Source organism: Myotis lucifugus, unplaced genomic scaffold, assembly GCF_000147115.1.
Source record: "Myotis lucifugus unplaced genomic scaffold, Myoluc2.0 scaffold_248, whole genome shotgun sequence".
Lineage (NCBI taxonomy): Eukaryota > Metazoa > Chordata > Mammalia > Chiroptera > Vespertilionidae > Myotis > Myotis lucifugus.
Genome location: NW_005871296.1, coordinates 1,379,002 through 1,397,937, shown reverse-complemented (window position 1 = coordinate 1,397,937; position 18,936 = coordinate 1,379,002). Strand labels below are relative to the sequence as shown.

At 42.7% G+C, this 18,936-nt stretch overlaps 1 protein-coding gene and 2 pseudogenes across 5 annotated transcripts in view; all 3 read left to right on the top strand.

Annotated features, from left to right (window-relative positions):
- The window catches only part of GRIA4 (glutamate ionotropic receptor AMPA type subunit 4), a 413,519-nt gene that overhangs the window by 158,041 nt on the left and 236,542 nt on the right, over nucleotides 1–18,936 (top strand). The window lies entirely within an intron of this gene.
- Nucleotides 7,067–7,669, top strand: LOC102428511 (annotated as a pseudogene).
- Nucleotides 17,523–18,124, top strand: LOC102428202 (annotated as a pseudogene).

The following is an 18,936-nucleotide window of genomic DNA, read 5'->3' as shown; positions in this document are numbered from 1 at the left end:
ACTCTGGGCTGGTGGGGGCGGAAGAGGCTGGCATGCCCCCTTCTTTGGGGAAGAAAAGTGAACGAAGGTCATAGTGCGCTCCCACAGGGGAAGCTCTGCTCAGCCACAAGCCAGGCTAATGGCTGCCAGTACAGCGGTGGTGGTGGAAGCCTCTCCCGCCTCCTCAGCAGCACTAAGGATGTCTGACTGCAGCTTAGGCCTGCTCCCTGCTGGCAAGTGGACATCCCTAGAGGGCTCCCGGGCTGCTAGACGGATGTCTGATTGCCAGCTTAGGCCCAATCCCCCAGGCTGCCAAGTAGTCCTGGAGAAAGACATAAAGTAGGATACTTTTCTTCCATTACAAACTGACCCAGGCCCTCACTTCTAACCTCTAGTTAAAATCTTATTAGTTTTCCCGATGCTATTATTCCAAATATTTTACCTTACTTTTTTCCAAATATAAAGCTGGACTTTCTCTACTCCCTTAATTCTCTGGAGATAGGGGTACTTTTACTGAGACTATTTAACATGAGCTCCCTCAATTTTTATCAAAATCAAAGAGCTCTGAATACTCATCCATTTCCTCCTGTGTGCTTTCTGCTTCAGGAAATAGTCATTGCATTCAATCAGGGCTAACCCTCTAAATGATCCCATGTTTTCTTTTATGCTCAAAGATCTTTCTCTTCAAATATCTGCACTTCCTCTTCGACCTTCAGTTTCTCCCCCTCTTTCTATACACAGGACTGGAAATTTCCCAAACTATGAGCAAACAGTGAAACACCCTTTATAATCTGAATTCTCCTAAGCCATTATGCTGTCTCTCATCAGCACACCGTCATTGAAACATAGTCTACAAAGCTCTGCCTGTATCTTTACTCCTTCATCCTCTGTACTTTTGGTTCTATCTACCCACTCTCTACAGAATTTAACCTCTTCAAAAATTAGCCTTTGGCTCTCCAAATCCAAAGATGTTCTTGATATTTCACACTCTTAAATGCTTCATATTCTTTATCCTTTTAAATCCCTCTGTGGTTTCTGAAACTATTTTGTGTTCCTTTTTGAAACACTGTGCTCCCATGATCATCAATGCTTCATGATCTTTGCCTTATAGACTTGCTCCTAAATATAGTATTCTCTCTAGTCAACTCTGCTCTCTCAACCTTCTTGCGGGAGCCAATGCTATTTTTGCCATTGTTCTAACTACAATTTTGAACAGAATGAATCAGAAATCCCTATCTCTACATGAGCTCGTGCTAAAGCTTCAGTCACTTTTTTTTCAACAAGTTCCTCTAAGCAGGTATAATTAACATTTTTAAATAAACCAACTTTTATATGTTTTTTGGTAATTCTAGGGAAATAGGCAATAAAATAATTAGGAGTAAAGGGTTATTATTTATGCATTGTGCTTCAGAAAAAAAGTCTGTCTTTTCTGTGGTATATATACAATATGTAGTTTAGATGATGCTAGAGATAGATAGATAGATAGATAGATAGATAGATAGATGATAGATTTATGTAATTGTGTATTTGTATGTGTAAAATGTTAACATTATACTAATTTGTATAAAGGGTGTATGGCTCTTTCTTGTATTATTTTTATTCTCAAACATTTCTAGAAGTTAAAATTATTTCAAAATAAAAATTATAAAAATATGTGGAATGTAACTAAAGTTGGGTTGAAAGGAAATTTCATAGCTTTGAAGACATTTATTATAAAACAAAGAAACTGAATACAAAAAGCTGGGCTTTCAACTCAATAAGCTTAAAAAAAACAGACAAACATCATAGTCAAACATGCAGAAAAAATAATGGAGAAAAGGGCAGAAATTAATTTACATGATTAATAATAAAACTGCAGGGAATTTTCACCTACTTATTCATTGCTAAAAAGATGCCCATTCTTTCCTTCATTTCCCTCTACTATTTGTTTCTCTCATCCTTTTTTTTTTTTTAGGATAATTGACTATGCTTTAAATGTGCTTTTCTCTGTGTTTGCTATTGAAATTGCACCATCTTTAAAGTACAGGCATTAGTGGGAAGATATGCCCTAGTTTTGAAGGTAAAGATCATCTTTTCTGAGGCAGTGATGTGAGTACCATGATTTAAGTGATGAGTACAATGCCCAAGGAAAAAGTGGGAGGAAAGGGGAAGAGAAACATGTGTAAAGTTTTGAAATAAAGAAAAATGGGCATTCTCAAGAAAGTAGAGCAAAGTGACAAAGAAGAGATAAATCTAAAAGAAAAATAGCAATAGTAAAAAAAAAAAAGGTTTGGCAACTATTTAGGAAACCAACTAAAATGAAATACTATACATATCAAATTAGATAAGATCTTTTCTAATAATGATACCTACAATGAACAGGAAATAAGCCTTCTTAACCATTTTTCATGATAATATTAATTTGCACACGTTCTACTGTACAAAACTACTTTAGAAATTTTGGTAATAAAGATCAAAGCCTACACTGAGAACTTCCACTTGTTGAAATTTCCTAAATTTCAGAATAATCTAAAATTTGCATGAAGGCTAATATAAAAATGTGATATAAATAAGACATAATTATTTGATAAGAAAAATGGGAATTACTTTTTGAATCAGCACAGATCAAGTTAGCATCTTATGAATAGTATCTAACAATTCTATCACAAAATTATTTTTCCTCATTTTAAAAATTAAGAAACAGTTTCATAGAAGCTAAGGAAGTTGCCCCAAATCATATGACTAATGAAGAGTGAATCAGGGATTCAAGACTTATATAGTCTGACAATAAAATCTTCTCATTAAATCACAACAGTGTGGTAATTGTAGGGTTGGACAGAGGTGGGAGAAGGGTAGAGGGGTTAAATGGTGATGGAAAATAAATAAAATAAAATAATAAAATAAAGAGGAAAAAATATTCATCATTATAACAGCTAAAAAAACACATATCCCTTAGATATGCAACACCAGGATTTAAAAAAATCATATTGTATCCACATATTTGCGATGTAGAAATTTCTCATATATTAAGACTATCAATATATATAAAAGGCTAATATGCAAAGTGTCCCCTCAACAATTCGACTGGGATATCGGGGTGTTCAATTGCTCGCTATGATGTGCGCTGACCACCAGGGGGTGGCATGTAATGGAGGAAGACCCCAGGTGGCAGCCAGCAGCTGGGGAAGAAAGGCCCCAGCTGGAAGTCCCTGATCGGCCCCCATCACCGGCCAGGCCTAGGGACCCTATCTGTGCATGAATTTCATGCACCAAGCCTCTAGTATCAGAAATAAACAGTGATACTATACACCTCTCACAACCACATCAAAATTACAACTAAAATAAATACAGAAAAATATCATAAAGAACCACCCAAAATCTGGCTCAATGGAAGTCCTATAACTAGAAAAGTGAAGAAGAAAGTACATCAAGGCTGGTAGGATGGGTGGAGGTATGGAACAGACCGGTCCAACACCCATGTGTGGCATGTTTTTTAATCTGGAGGGATATCTCCACTGCAGAGACCTCCCCTGAGAAGCAAGGAGTCTCAGCCCCACACCAGATTCCTAGCCCAGGGTTCCAGAGCTGGGAAGAGAAGTCCCCATAACTCAGGACTATAAAAACCAGTGGAGATTGTGGTTGAGTGACACAGGGGCTGCTGGAGTCCCAGACAGTTCCCCTTAAAGGGCTGGTGCAGGAATTTATATGGTCCCACTTCCTCTGAGATCTAGCACCGGGTGGTGGCTTTGGGATATCCAGGGACATATGGGAGGAACTGGATTGTCTTGCATCAGGGCAGGAACTCGGGTGTGGCTTTCTCCCAGACGGGGATGCTCACATGGATCATTATTCCTGTGCTGGGACCTCCCCCATCACAGAGCTGACTGGCAGCCATAACTGAGTTTCCATCAGCCTGGCCCACATTGCTTACTCTATCCTGGTGATTCCCTGAGACTCTGCCCCATCCTATTTGCAGCCCTGACCAAGCTGTTTGCAGTGTTTTTTCCATATCAATGGCCTGCCCTGGTTCAGGCTTCAGACTTTCCTAAAGTCTCTCAAACAAGTAAAACTGGCTTCAGCATACCCCAAACCTATCAATAAGAAGCCCAAGACTCAGCACCAGCACCAGCCTGCCTTGCCTCACAGCTGGCCCTTGCCTTAGCAGTTCCAGGGCCAATATAAATAGCAGTCATCTTCAGATATCTCTCTGTAGCTCCTGCCAGGCAGCCCCAGGCAGTAACTAACTTTGTACCTCCCAAAAGGCCCAAGAGCCAGAGCACCGGGTTGACAACTTCAAACCATAATAGATTACAACTCTACACATCCATAAGTGAAACACTCAAGGGGCAGATTCAGTGAGCACCAAAGCCCCACTGAAGCAAGTTCTGCTCCATAGGGGATCTACTGCACAGCAGCTCTTCCACTGTAGTCACAGCTGGTTCTTACAGCCAATTGGCCTGAAGGTGACACCAAAAGCAATCAAGGCTCAACTACAAGACTGTGCACATAACTCAGACAGGGATATGCATAGAGTGCCCAGCTTAGGTGACTGGGGAGGCTGAGCCACTGGGCCCTACAGAACACCTACTACACAAGGACCCTCTACCAATTCAAGGAAACATAGCAGTTCAACCTAATACATAGAAACAAACACAGGGAAGCAGCCAAAATGCAGAGACAAAGAAAAATGTCAGAAATGAATGAAATGAAATCAAGAAAACTCCTGGATATTAAAACAATGATTATAATGTTGCTCAAGGATCTTAATGAGAGTTTCAGGGGACTTAGTGAAACTTTCAAGGATCTTAGTGAGAATTTCAAACACATGAAAAAAGACCAGTCAGAAATTAAGCATACACTAACTGAAATAAAGAATAATTTACAGGGATTCAACAGTAGAGTAGAGCATCCCAAGAATCAAATCAATGATTTGAAATATGAGGAAGCAAAAAACACCCAATCAGAAGAGCAAAAAGAAAAAAAGAATCCAAAAATATGAGGTTCTGTAAAGAGCCTCTGGGACAACTTCAAGCATACCAACATTCACATTATGGGAGGCCCAGAAGGTGAAGAGAGAGAGCAAGATATTGAAAACCTATTTGAAGAAATAATGTCAGAAAATTACTCCTACCTGGTGAAATAAATAGACTTAAAAGTCCAGGAAGTGCACAGAGTCCTAAATAAGAGGAACCTACAGAGGTCCACACCAAGACACATCAAATTAAAGAGCTAAGTGTTAAAGACAAAGAGAGAATCTTAAAAGCAGTAGGAGAAAAGCAGTTATCTACAAGGGAATGCCCATACAACTGTCAGCTGATTTATCAACAGAAACTATGCAGGCCAGAAGAGAGTGGCAAGAAATATTCAAAGCGATGAATAGGAAGGAACTACAAACAAGATTACTCCAACCAGCAAAGGTATCATTTAGAATTGAAGGTCAGAAAAACAGCTTCACAAACAAGAAAAAGCTAAAGGAGATCATCACCACCAAACTGGTATTACATTAAATGTTTAAAGGCATACTTTAAGAAGAGGAAGAAGAAGAAGAAAGGAGAAAGAAGAAAGGAGGAAAGAGAAAGGAGAAGGAGAAGAATAAGAAGAAGAGCAAAAATATAAACAATAAAATGGCAATAAATATATATATGTATCAACAATTGAATCTAAAAATCAAAGTAAATGAACAAGAAATCTAATGAACAAAATGAACTGATGAATAAAATAGAATCAGAGGCATGGAAACATGGAACATACTGACGAATCTTGGAAGGAAGAAGGGTTGTGGGGTATAGGAATAGATTAAGCAAAGATCTTATATGCAAAAATGCAATACCTATGGACACAAACAATAGAGGGTGAAGGCCTGGGGCAGGGCAGGAATTGGGTAGAGGGGGGAAAGGAGGACATCAGCAATATTCTCAACAATAAAGGTTTATTTTAAAATAAAAAAAATTTAAAAAGCTCTGTCCTAGCCCGTTTGGCTCAGTGGATAGGGGTTCGGCCTGCAGACTGAAGGGTCCCAAGTTCAATTCTGGTCAAGGGCACATGCCTGGTTTGTGGGCTCAATCACTAGTAGGGGGCATGCAGGAGGAAGGCAATCAATGATTCTCCCTCACATTGATGTTTACTTCTCTCCCTCTCCCTTCCTCTCTGAAATCAATTTTTAAAAAAAGAAAAGAAAAAGCTCCAACAAGTTTTGTTTAATGGGATTTGTTTTCAATGCCATTCCTGGCACCTTGAGCAGTGCCTAATGCAAAGTGGGGGCTGAGTTATACTTGATGAATGAATGAAAGCATTTGTCACACACTGAGCAGGATCCCATGAAGTCCTTGGCCACACCTCACTTCCCAGCAGAGCCTCCTATCCCTGGGTCCTGCTGAATCTGGACAATTAAAGATGTTTGTCAAGTTGCCCTCCTCCCCTTCTTTTTCTCAGTGCTGAGTGTGGAAAGGAGGGAGGACATGGTCTCCTCTTAATTCCAGGCTGCTTTGCCTTTCTGACTCTCTCCCACTCCCAAGCAGCCTTCTCCCTTCCTCTTCTCCCCTCCCCTGACAGCCTATCTCTTGGAAGTTCTAGGTTCTTTGTGGCAACGACCCTAGAGGTGCCTTTCTCCTCCTCTCCCTGCACTGGGGTATCTGCAGGAAGGCAAGTCTCTATGTCCCCTACCCAGCAGAGCACTGTGACCCCTCTTTGAGGGACTAAGGCAGCCCTTATCCTGAGATTCCTCTTATGACCTCACCTTCTGTAAGTGAATCAGAGTCAGTATCACTTTCCCTTTCACTTCAGCTGCTCAACTGGTTCAAGGTCCAGACCTGCACTGGCTGGGCTTCCCCAGCATTGGGCTCCCCTAGTGGCAGGTGTGATTTCACTTTTCCTACATCAGCTGGGATTGCCCCTCTGTCCAGGCTAAAAGCTGCACCATGGAGCTCTGCAGAATTACATCTCAGCAGAGCTGCAAGTTCAGAGATACAGACAGAGCAGCAGGCTGAGACCCAGAAGAAGAGACTGAGACCAGAGACGCCAAACAAGGCTGGGAGAGACCCAGGTGACAGCCTCTGAGTGGACACTTGGATCCCCATCTGCTGACAGAGACCAGAGGCCAGAGACCAGGATGAAGCCGGACTTGGCTGTGGGTTGCACGCTGGTGCTGGTGCTGATGATGATGGCCTCGGTGCTGACCAGGACAGGAGCAGCTCCTGCCCCTACGCCCCCCAGGACCCACCTGGGTGCAAGGGGCTGCCACATGGGCCAGTTCAAGTCTCTGTCGCCACAAGAGATGAAGGCCTTCAAGAGGGTCAAGGACGCCCTGGAAGAGTCGCTCCTGCTTAAGAACTGGAGCTGCAGCTCCCACCCACTCCCCAGGACCCGGGACCTGAGGCAGCTGCAGGTGTGGGAGCGCCCTGTGGCCTTGGAGGCTGAGCTGGCCCTGACACTGAAGGTCCTGGGGACCTTGAAGAACTCGACCCTGGGGGCCATCCTGGACCAGCCCCTTCACACGCTGCACCACATCCACTCCAAGCTTCGGGCCTGTGTCCCAGCTCAGGCCCCAGCAGGCCCCAGGCCCCGAGGCCCCCTCCGCCAATGGCTGCATCGCCTCCGGGAGGCCGGGAAGAAGGAATCCCAGGGCTGCCTTGAAGCCTCTGTCACATTGAACCTCTTCCGCCTCCTCACCCGTGACCTGAGATGTGTGGCTGCTGGAGACCTGTGTGCCTGACCTGACACCCACCGGCAACCTGTCCCAGCATCTTGGATTTTATTTATGCATGTCCCCCTTTTTTAATTTATTGACTCCCAACCTCTATTTATATATATGTGTGTGAATTGTCAAACTCAGACCCGACAAAATATTTATTTTTCTACTTTTTGTAAAAATTTTGCAAATAAAAAATGAGTACAAGAAAAAATAGAATTTATTAAACTTGTCTCAACATTAATAAAGAGAAATAAATTGGAAATCCAGTATATTCTTGTGATATATTTATATGTATATATGTATACTAGAAGCCCCGTGCACAATTTGTGCATGGGTGGGGGCCCTCGGGTTTGCCTGCTGGGTCCCGTCCCCAGTCCCCCACACCCCATCCTCACAGCCCCACAGCCCCACAGCCCCGGCTGGTAGCCTGCCATGGGCTGGTGCCGCCTCCTCACCTGCTCCACGATCCCGCCTGTGGGGTGATCAATTGGGGCCAGGTCCCCCACCGAGCTCCCTCAGTGCCTGGGAGTCGGGCAGAAGCCCCAACCCACCGCCACTGGTCGCAGTCTGTGGGGCGATAGGCAGGGTAATCAGGCCCCCCTCCGCTCACCAACTTGGCCTGGTGGCGCCCACTCACCTGTTCCACCATCACGCCGCGGTCCCCATCGGGGCCGGCATTGCCTCCACTGCTGCCTGCTGCCAGCACACTTTTGACGATGCCAGCCATGTTCCACACTGCCTCCCTGGTGGTCGGTGCACATCATAGCAAGTAGTCAAACTCCAGGTCGAATGACCACCCAAGGGGACAATTTGCATATTAGGCTTTTATTATATAGGACATGTATATTCGTATATATGTATATATGTATATATGTATATACATGTATATGAGTAGATAACTGATAGATGATAAAAAGAGATTTTTAAACCAGGTAGCATGTATCTGAATTTGAGGTCTACCACTAACCTCGGAAGGTTTTTATGGTAATTCAGTGAGATAATTCATGTAAACTCTTTAGCAGAATGCCAGGCACATAATGCTGCTCACCAACATATACACCTCAGATGCCAACTAGACTCTCTCTGGTACCAGAAGGCTACATAAAATGTCCTTGGTTTAGAAAGTCTAAATGATATTTTAAGAAACCTAGAACCTTGCCCTAGCAGGTTTGGCTCAGTGGATAGAGCATCAGCCTGCAGATTGAAGGGCCCTGGGTTCGATTCTGGTCAAAGGACACATGCCCGGTTTGTGAGCTCTATCCCCAGTGGGGGATGTGCAAGAGGCAACCAATCAATGATTATCTCTCATCATTGGTGTTTCTGTCTCTCTTCCTCTCCTTTCCTCTCTGAAATCAATAAAAATATATTTTTTAAAAAAAATCCAGAACCTTGAGAATTTCCTAGCTCCTGCATTCAGCATGCCATCCTTTCCCCACCATGGTAGACAGCCAGATGTGAAACTCCATTCTAACAAAATACTTGTGAATAGACGTCACTTAAATGCTTGGGGTCGTGCAGAGAGGTAATATGGAGCACCACTGGTTTAAAACAATAATTACTGCCCCTTCTCCTACAAAGTGTCTCTAATCTCAAATCTTATTTTGGACATATCAACCACCAACAGTTTAGCCAGGGGTTGTCTTGGCCCTGCTCCCCATGGTACCCTGTCTCATCCAGGCAGAACAGTTGGAGGCCTTAGTGCCAGCCAACACTGAGCATGTAAACACACACACACACACACACACACACACACACACACACACAGCATCTATACTAATAAAAGGGCAATATGCTAATTAGACCAGACATCTTCCGGACATCTTTCTGGAAAAAGGCACAGTGGCAGGGGCTGAGGCAAAGGCAGTTAGGAGCAATCACGCTGGCAAAGGAGAGCAGCAGATGGCGATCAGGCCAGCTGGGGAAAGCAGTAAGGGGAGATCAGGCAGGCAGGGGAGGGCAGTTAGTGGGCAATCAGGCCAGCAGGCAGAGGCAGTTAGGGGAGATCAGGCCGGCAGACAGAGGCAGTTAGGGGCAGCAGGCTGGCAGGCAGAGTGGTTAGGGGCAATCAGGCAGGCAGGCATGCAAATGGTTAGGAGCCAGAGGTTTGAGATTTTCAGAGGCATGTTCCACTGCGGGTATAGGTCTGATCCCAGGCCTAAACCAGCAGTCGGACATCCCCTGAGGGGTCCCGAATTGGAGAGGGTGCAGGCCAGGCTGAGGGACACCCCCCTCCCCGTTCACAAATTTCGTGCACCAGGCCTCTAGTGTTATACATAAAAACCATGTTCTTAACATCATTAAAGGTGTTTGTTTATGGAATTAAAATTATAGGTGATTTTAATTTTTTTCTTTATATTTACCTTTATTTTACAATTGTTCTTTAATTGTAAATATATAATTCTTCAAAAAGTATATATATACATATATATATATATATATATATATTACCTTTATTAAGAGAAAAAATAATTTTTAAAAGAAAGAGAGGTGGTACATAATAAATTTAAGACATTATTCTTCCTAACTATAAGCTTTTTTAAATGGCCCATTAGTTATAAGCTTCAATTAGTTAGAAGTTTTTACTTACATGGAATAATCTATGAAATAACCCAATAATTACAAGCAAATGACAGGACTAGAGTGTTTCTCTCCCCATGAAGTTGAAACATTCTATTTAATATGTGTATATCTTGCCTTATATTCTCATATTTTATGTAAATAAAAGCTATATTTATGTGATAGAAATTTTAATCAGTGACTATTCAAAAAATTCTTCAAAGTTGTTTTAATGGAGCCCCAAATAACACATTATTCAAAGAATAAATTCTTTAACAAATTTTATGATGCAAATACCATTGAGATAAACCCTAAGTTTGTTGGGACATGAGAGAGGGGAGGGCCTGGAAAATTTAAGGCTTGAGAACCCATTCTATATATTAAAGTGGTAGCAATTCATTTCAATCATTTTAATCAAAGGGAAAATGGATGTACATGATTCCAAAAGTCTTCATTTCTCTAACTCTTCACCTGAAAGTAACAGAAAACTACTGCAGTTAGCATAAAAGGGTGTTTATAGGTCCCAAGGAGCAGAATACAGAGAGGATTTAGGAAGGGAAAGGGAACAGGAACTGAAATCCACCAGGCGGGTTGGATGCTCATCTGCTTCATTCATGTTTTTAAACATAGTTCCTCCCATTTCAAAGGGAAGTGACAGATAGTTGCTCCACAGACTAAGCCAGAGTGAAATAAGTTTGTCCTCTTAGTTTTCATTTAAAATGTCTAGAAAATAGAATTCAACTGGCGCCCAGATTTGGTAAGGAATTCCCCTTGTCCTAACAGCTAGAAGCAGCGATCTCCTTGTGTATTTGTCACTCATGACTTTAAAAGCCTTCTGTTTTTTGTAACATTATTTCAACATAAATTCCTGGGGAAGAAAACCACTGTGTGCTCCACCGAATTTCTTAAAGACAAAGGTATGCGAATGTTTGACAAATGACTTTACAGTTTTATAAGTGAATATCAGTAAATCCTTTAAAACACTAAGAAAAAGGAAGATATGTAAGAATATCAATCAAACATAAAAATCCCATCAATGTTTCAGTGTATATAGATTACAGCTCATACTGCATTTACCAGGTGTACCAGTTAATAATGCAGATTTTTTCAATAGATGGAGTTACACATACAGTGGGGCCTTGACTTACGAGTTTAATTTGTTCCGTGATGGAGCTTGTAACTCAAATTACTCATATGTCAAATCAAAAAGTGAACGAGTGAGACATGTGATGCTGGGCTGATGTTGTGGCGTTCACTGTGACGTTCGCTGGGCCAACTAGCGGTGGGGTATCTGAAGGTGGCTCACAACCCGAATTTTAGCTGGCAACTCAAAGCAAAAAATCAGCCAAGAGACGGCTCATATGTCGAAAAACTCATTAGTCAAGACACTCGTAAGTCAAGGCCCCACTGTATGTTGATATATATGCGATTTGATATGTTTGCTATTTTGTTGTATTGACAGCAAGCTTGAAAACTTCTTATGTCAAATTTTCTGAAGGTGTTAACATCATAGATAATTTATTACACTTACAAATGTCAAATTTCATGCCAAAAAAAGAGCATTTGCAGACAGTTTTAATTCATTATTTTATTTCGAAGAAAAGTGCTGCTGAAAGTTATCGTACATTCTGGAAGCTTATGGTGAACATGCTCCATCTCAAGATACTTGTGAACGCTGGTTTAAATGCTTTAAAAATGATGATTTCAATGTGAAAGACAAAGTCCAGGTCAACCAAACGTTTTTTGAAAAGTGGATTTATTTTGAGAATCCCAAATGTGCAAAATCATGGGTTGATCCAGGTCAACCATCAACCTCGACTGCAAGGCCAAATTGCTTCAGAAAGAAGACAATGCTCTGCGTATGGTGGGATCAGGAAGGTGTGGTGTATTATGAGCTTCTAAAACCAGGTAAAAATGTTAATACTGATTGCTGCCAACAACAGATAATCAATTTGAACCATGCTTTGATTATGAAACGACCAGAATAGGACAGAAAACACAGAAAAGTAATTTTGCTTCATGATGTCGCACCATCACACACTTCAAAACCAGTCAAAGACACATTAAAAGATCTTGCCTGGGAAGTATTAACCCACCCACTGTATTCACCAGACCTTGCTCCTTCAGGTTACCACTTGTTCCTATAGATGGCACACACACTTTCTGCACAACACTTCGAAACATACGAAGAAGTGGAAAACTGGGTCTGTGAATGGTTTGCCTCAAAACAAGAAGAGTTCTATTGGTACTGTATCCACAAATTACCTGAAAGTTGGGAGAAATGTGTAGCTAGCGATGGACATTACTTTGAATGAAGCATTTTTAATGTTTCTCTTGAAATTATTGTGTTTTCTTTGATGCAAAATCCACATTATTAAGCAGTATATGATCATAGTAAGCTTTCCATAGAAGAATAATATTTACATTTATATAGACTAGCTTCCATTTATGGATTATACCTTTCAATTCAACAGCACATTTTTGAAAGCTATAGAATATCTGCTTTTGATGGGTCATCAACTGACTCAAGGAATTGCTTAGAAGAATAAAAGTAGTTGAATAATGGCATTTGAGAGCACTGGCTAGTCCTCAAAGAGATCAGTGCCTCTCATCTGCCCTCTTACAGGGTCTCCTCGTGTGTAGTTGTCCCCTTTGCTTTAAAAGCCTTTCAGCTTTTACTATCCACAATTTTATTATTGGGAATATGCACTTTACTACCTACCAGGAACAGGAGAAAAAAGCCCAAACTCATAGATTCTATACTAATAATAGAGCAATATGCAAATTGTCTGGGACGCCATCACAGTAACAGTAAGGACTGAACAGCAGGCTGCGTGGGGCGACAAGGCTGGCAGGGGGATTAGTGAGGGATGACCAAATGACTGAACAGCAGGCTGTATGAACAATCAGGTTGGCAGGGTGCAGGCAGTTGGGGGCAATCAGGATGGTGAGGAGGGGGACAGTGAGGAGCGACCAGGCTGACAGGGTGTTGGCAGTTGCAGATGACCAGGCTGGCAAGGATGGGGCAGTTAGTGGTGACCAGGTCGACAGGGGGGGTAGTTGGGGGCGATCAGCTAGTCAGGCAGGTGAGCAGTTAGGAGCCAGTGTTCCCGGTTTGTGAGAGGGTCATCCCCAGAGGGGTCCCAGATTGGAGACGGTGCAGGCTGGGCTGAGGGGACCTCCTCTACCCCCTGTGCATGAATTTCGTGCACCAGGCCTCTAGTGTCTTTATAACTGATGTGTGACAGAGGCTCTGTTGTTTGCAGAAAAGCAGTAGATTTGAATAATAAAAACATGAAATATTCCAGAAACCTAGCTTATCTGATAATCTAATAGGTTATTAATAACTTCTATTTTGTAGGGTGGGGATATTGTCACATCACAAACTCTATACTATCAATTTCTGTCAATAAGATCTACACTCATGAAGACAAATTCATGGGTTCTCCACTCTACTATAAAATAAGTTTAGCTCACAATGTGTCACAGAAGATATTTGAATCTTATTTCATTTTTAAGCATTGTATACAAAACAGGACAAAACTATAAATATTTCAAGATTAATGTAGATATAAACTGAAGGCAAAATTGTTATTGTTGAATTTGAAAGCCTCACAGGAGTAATGTCTTTATTTGTTATTATTTCTAAATAAATGTGTTAATTTCTACTAAAGTTTTATAAGATGAAATAAAGAGAAAAATAACTATAATCATATTCAGTAATGGAAAAGTATACACTTTAGTCTGCAGGAGCTTAGTGTACTAAAAACACTAGCTTTTTTTGCAGGCCTTCCAAAAACTTAAGCATCCTATTTCTATAGATTTGAACAGTGTAAAATGACAAAAGGAAAACAGGATACTGCTTTGTCACACCTTTATTTTTCACAACCACATATAGCAACTGAAAGTTTAACCTCTATTTCATGTCAACATTATCTAATTCATGGCATCTATAGCCATTCAGTTTGACTCAAGATAAAACAATAAAGGACAAGAAAATGATTTTATTTTTCAATCAGTTTCAATGTTCAATGAATATTCAAATTGCTAACAACTGCTGATCTTTGTATGGATTTCATTTTAGCAATTTTTTAATTGGCATTTATCTTTTCAAAATTTAACACTTGCCACAAACCTTTTGGAAAGTTAACATTAGTCAGACATGGTATCTGTTCCCCCCATGGCCCCTTTCATCATTATATTGTTTACAGGGCTGTGTTACAACCTGGGAAGCCATCACACAATGCTGCCCTTTCTGTAAAAAGGACATCTTAGCTGGCGATCTGGTTCTGCTACAGCCTTTATTCATACAAACTCACTACAATTTCTTTCTTTTCCAGTAATTAGAGTCTGCATTTTGTTTCTATCAGAAATGAATTTTCCAGAAAAGCAAATTAGATACCTTTGTCTTTTTTTCCAAATTTCAGGGTTAATTTCATTTTATATTGGTGATTATTTAGTTGTTCATGAAAAGTAAAAGTTAATGCCTTTATGTAGAATTAGTTTTAATTCCTAGCCCTGGCCAGTGTTACTCAGTGGTCAGTGGTTAGAGTGTGGCCCCACACACCAAAGGGTCACAAATTCGATTTTTGGTCAAGGGCACATACCTGGTTTGCAGGTTCAATCCATGACCCAAGTTGGGTTACGTGCAGGAGGAAACCAATTGATGTATCTTTTTCACATTGATGTTTCTCTCTCTCTCTCTCTCTCTCTCTCCCTCCCTCCCTCCCTCCCTCCCTCCCTCATCTCCATTCCACTTTCTCTAAACATCAGTGGGGAAAATGTCTTCCCATGAGGAGAAACAAAAAACAAAACAGAACAAAAAAACAGGAATTCATTTTAATCCATTTTAATCCAAGAGACAAAAAAATATTTTTTTCATTGATATTATTTTTATTTATAGCTAGGTTTAATTCAACTCACATTTATTTTACTTATCTTTTTGTCTATATATGAGATTGTCTTTTATTTTATTTTCTTTCTTTTTTTCTTTTTTCTCTTTTTTTGCTTAATCCCTTCGCCTTTACTCATGGTTCTTTTAAAAATCAGTTATAATCCCCACAAGAATTTGAGCAGCAATAATACACAGTATAACTCCTGCTCACTTTAAAGTTCTAGTGAACTCAAAGGTAAAGCATCCCCAGGTAACCAGAAAGAATGATGATAAAAAGAATATCCCCCTACCCTACAAAAAAGGAGGCATTCATTTCTTCCCTGCAGATTTCTTTATTCTATACTTAACACAAGGATAGTAAGCTTTTAAAGGAATTTTGCTTAAAGAGGCGACAGTACACTCTTGTTAATCTATATATATAAAAACCTAATATGAAATGTGTCCCCTCGGGAGTTCAACAGACCAGAAGTTCGAACGCTCACTATGACATCCACTGACCACCAGGGTGTGGTGTGGAACAAAGGAAGGCCCTGGCCAACAACCAGGGAAGGGAGGCCCCAGCAGGCAGCCAGCAGCCTCTAGGGCAGTGATGGCGAACCTCTGACACGCGAACTCATTTTTTTGGTTGATTTTTCTTTGTTAAATGGCATTTAAATATATAAAATAAATATCAAAAATATAAGTCTTTGTTTTACTATGGCTGCAAATACCAAAAAATTTCTATATGTGACACGGCAACAGAGTTAAGTTTGGGTTTTTTAAAATGCTAACACGCCGAGCTCAAAAGGTTCGCCATCACTGCTCTAGGGACCCTACCAGTGCACGAATTTCATGCACTGGGCCCCTAGTTGTGAAATAAACAAATATGAAGCAGAAGATACATAGGAAATTCATTGTGGTTTTCAAATGATAGGTGAAAGCTTGCAAACTGTCCCTTTGGTGATCTGAAGACCTGTTATAATCAGGTAACAAGAAATGTATCTGGGTCTGAGTTCTCTTATCAGTTCCTGTATCCATAACCCTTGACCTGCATAGTCTAGACATCTGCTCCACAGGGAAATTCATCTTACTTATGCTTCATTACCTCAGCAGCATTCAAGATATTTACTAATAAATCTCACAAATTAATCAGGAACTCGATAAAGGGGGGGAATTACAGAGGGGGGGAAAAGGGGGGACATCAGTAATTCTCTCAACAATAAAGATTATTTTTAAATAACTCAAAAAAATGTTTAAAAATAAAAAGAAGTTCTATCCTAGCTGGTTTGGCTCATTGGATAGAGTGTCAGCCTGCAGACTGAAGGGTCCCGGGTTCGATCCTGGTCAAGAACACATGTCCATGTTGCAGGCTGGATACCCAGTAGAGGGCATTAAAGAGGCAGCCAATCAATAATTCTCTCTCATCATTGATGTTTCTCTCTCTCCCACTCACTTCCACTCTGAAATCAATTAAAACACACAAACACACACACACACACACAAAAAAAAAAACCTCTAGCAAGTTTTGTTTAATGGGATTTGTTTTCAGTGCTATTCCTGGCACCTTGATCAGTGCCTAATGCAAAGTGGGGGCTGAGTTATACTTGATGAATGAATGAAAGCATTTTTCACACACTGAGCAGGATCCTTTGAAGTCCTTGGCCACACCTCACTTCCCAGCAGAGCCTCCTATCCCTGGGTCCTGCTGCATCTGGACAATTAAAGATGTTTGTCAAGTTTCCCTCCTCCCCTTCTTTTTTCTCAGTGCTGAGTGGGGAAGGGAGGGAGGACCTGGTCTGCTCTTAATTCCAGGCTGCTTTGCCTTTCTGACTCTCTCCAACACCCTCCCAGGAGCCTCCTCCCTTCCTCTTCTCCCCTCCCCTGACAGCTTCCCTCTGGGAAGTTCCAGGTTCTTTGTGGCAATGACCCTAGAGGTGCCTTTCTCCTCCTCTCCCTGCACTGGGGTATCCTGCAGGAAGGCAAGTCTCTATGCCCCCTACCCAGCAGGACACTGTGACCCCTCTTTGTGGGGCTGAGGCAGCCCTTATCCTGAGATTCCTCTTATGACCTCACCTTCTGTAAGAGAATCAGACTCTGTATCACTTTCCCTTTCACTTCAGCTGCTCAACTGGTTCAAGGTCCAGCCCTGCATGGGCTGGGCTTCCCCAGCCTGGGGCTCCCCTAGTGGCAGGTGTATTTTCACTTTTCCTACATCAGTTGGGATTGCCCCTCTGTCCAGGCTAAAAGCTGCACCATGGAGCTCTGCAGAATTACATCTCAGCAGAGCTGCAAGTTCAGAGATACAGACAGAGCAGCAGGCTGAGACCCAGAAGAAGAGACTGAGACCAGAGACGCCAAACAAGGCTGGGTGAGACCCAGGTGACAGCCTCTGAGTGGACATTTGGATCCCCATCTGCTGACAGAGACCAGAGGCCAGAGACCAGGATGAAGCCGGACTTGGCTGTGGGTTGCACGCTGGTGCTGGTGCTGATGATGATGGCCTCGGTGCTGACCAGGACAGGAGCAGCTCCTGCCCCTACGCCCCCCAGGACCCACCTGGGTGCAAGGGGCTGCCACATGGGCCAGTTCAAGTCTCTGTCGCCACAAGAGATGAAGGCCTTCAAGAGGGTCAAGGACGCCCTGGAAGAGTCACTCCTGCTTAAGAACTGGAGCTGCAGCTCCCACCCACTCCCCAGGACCCGGGACCTGAGGCAGCTGCAGGTGTGGGAGCGCCCTGTGGCCTTGGAGGCTGAGCTGGCCCTGACCCTGAGGTCCCTGGGGACCTTGAAGAACTCGACCTGGGGGCCATCCTGGACCAGCCCCTTCACACGCTGCACCACATCCACTCCAAGCTTCGGGCCTGTGTCCCAGCTCAGGCCCCAGCAGGCCCCAGGCCCCGGGGCCCCCTCCGCCAATGGCTGCATCGCCTCCGGGAGGCCGGGAAGAAGGAATCCCAGGGCTGCCTTGAAGCCTCTGTCACATTGAACCTCTTCCGCCTCCTCACCCGTGACCTGAGATGTGTGGCTGCTGGAGACCTGTGTGCCTGACCTGACACCCACCGGCAACCTGTCCCAGCATCTTGGATTTTATTTATGCATGTCCCCCCTTTTTTAATTTATTGACTCCCAACCTCTATTTATATATTTATGTGTGTGAATTGTCAAACTCAGACCCGACAAAATATTTATTTTTCTACTTTTTGTAAAAATTTTGCAAATAAAAAATGAGTACAAGAAAAAATAGAATTTATTAAACTTGTCTCAACATTAATAAAGAAAAATAAATTGGAAATCCAGTATATTCTTTTGATATATTTATACGTATATATGTATACTAGAAGCCCAGTGCACAATTTGTGCATGGGTGGGGGCCCTCGGGGTTGCCTGCTGGGTCCTGTCCCCAATCCCCCACCCTCCATCCTCACAGCCCCACAGCCCCACAACCCCGGCTGGTAGCCTGCCATGGGCTGGTGCCTCCTCCTCACCTGCTACACCATCCCGCCTGTGGGGTGATCAATTGGGGCCAGGTCCCCCACCGAGCTCCCTCAGTGCCTGGGAGTCGGGCAGAAGCCCCAACCCACCGCCACTGGTCGCAGTCTGTGGGGCGATAGGCAGGGTAATCAGGCCCCCCTCCGCTCACCAACTTGGCCTGGTGGCGCCCACTCACCTGTTCCACCATCGCGCCGCGGTCCCCATCGGTGCCGGCAGTGCCTCCACAGCTGCCTGCTGCCAGCACACTTTTGACGATGCCAGCCATGTTCCACGCTGCCTCCCTGGTGGTCGGTGCACGTCATAGCAAGTAGTCAAACTCCAGGTCAAATGCCCACCCAAGGGGACAATTTGCATATTAGGCTTTTATT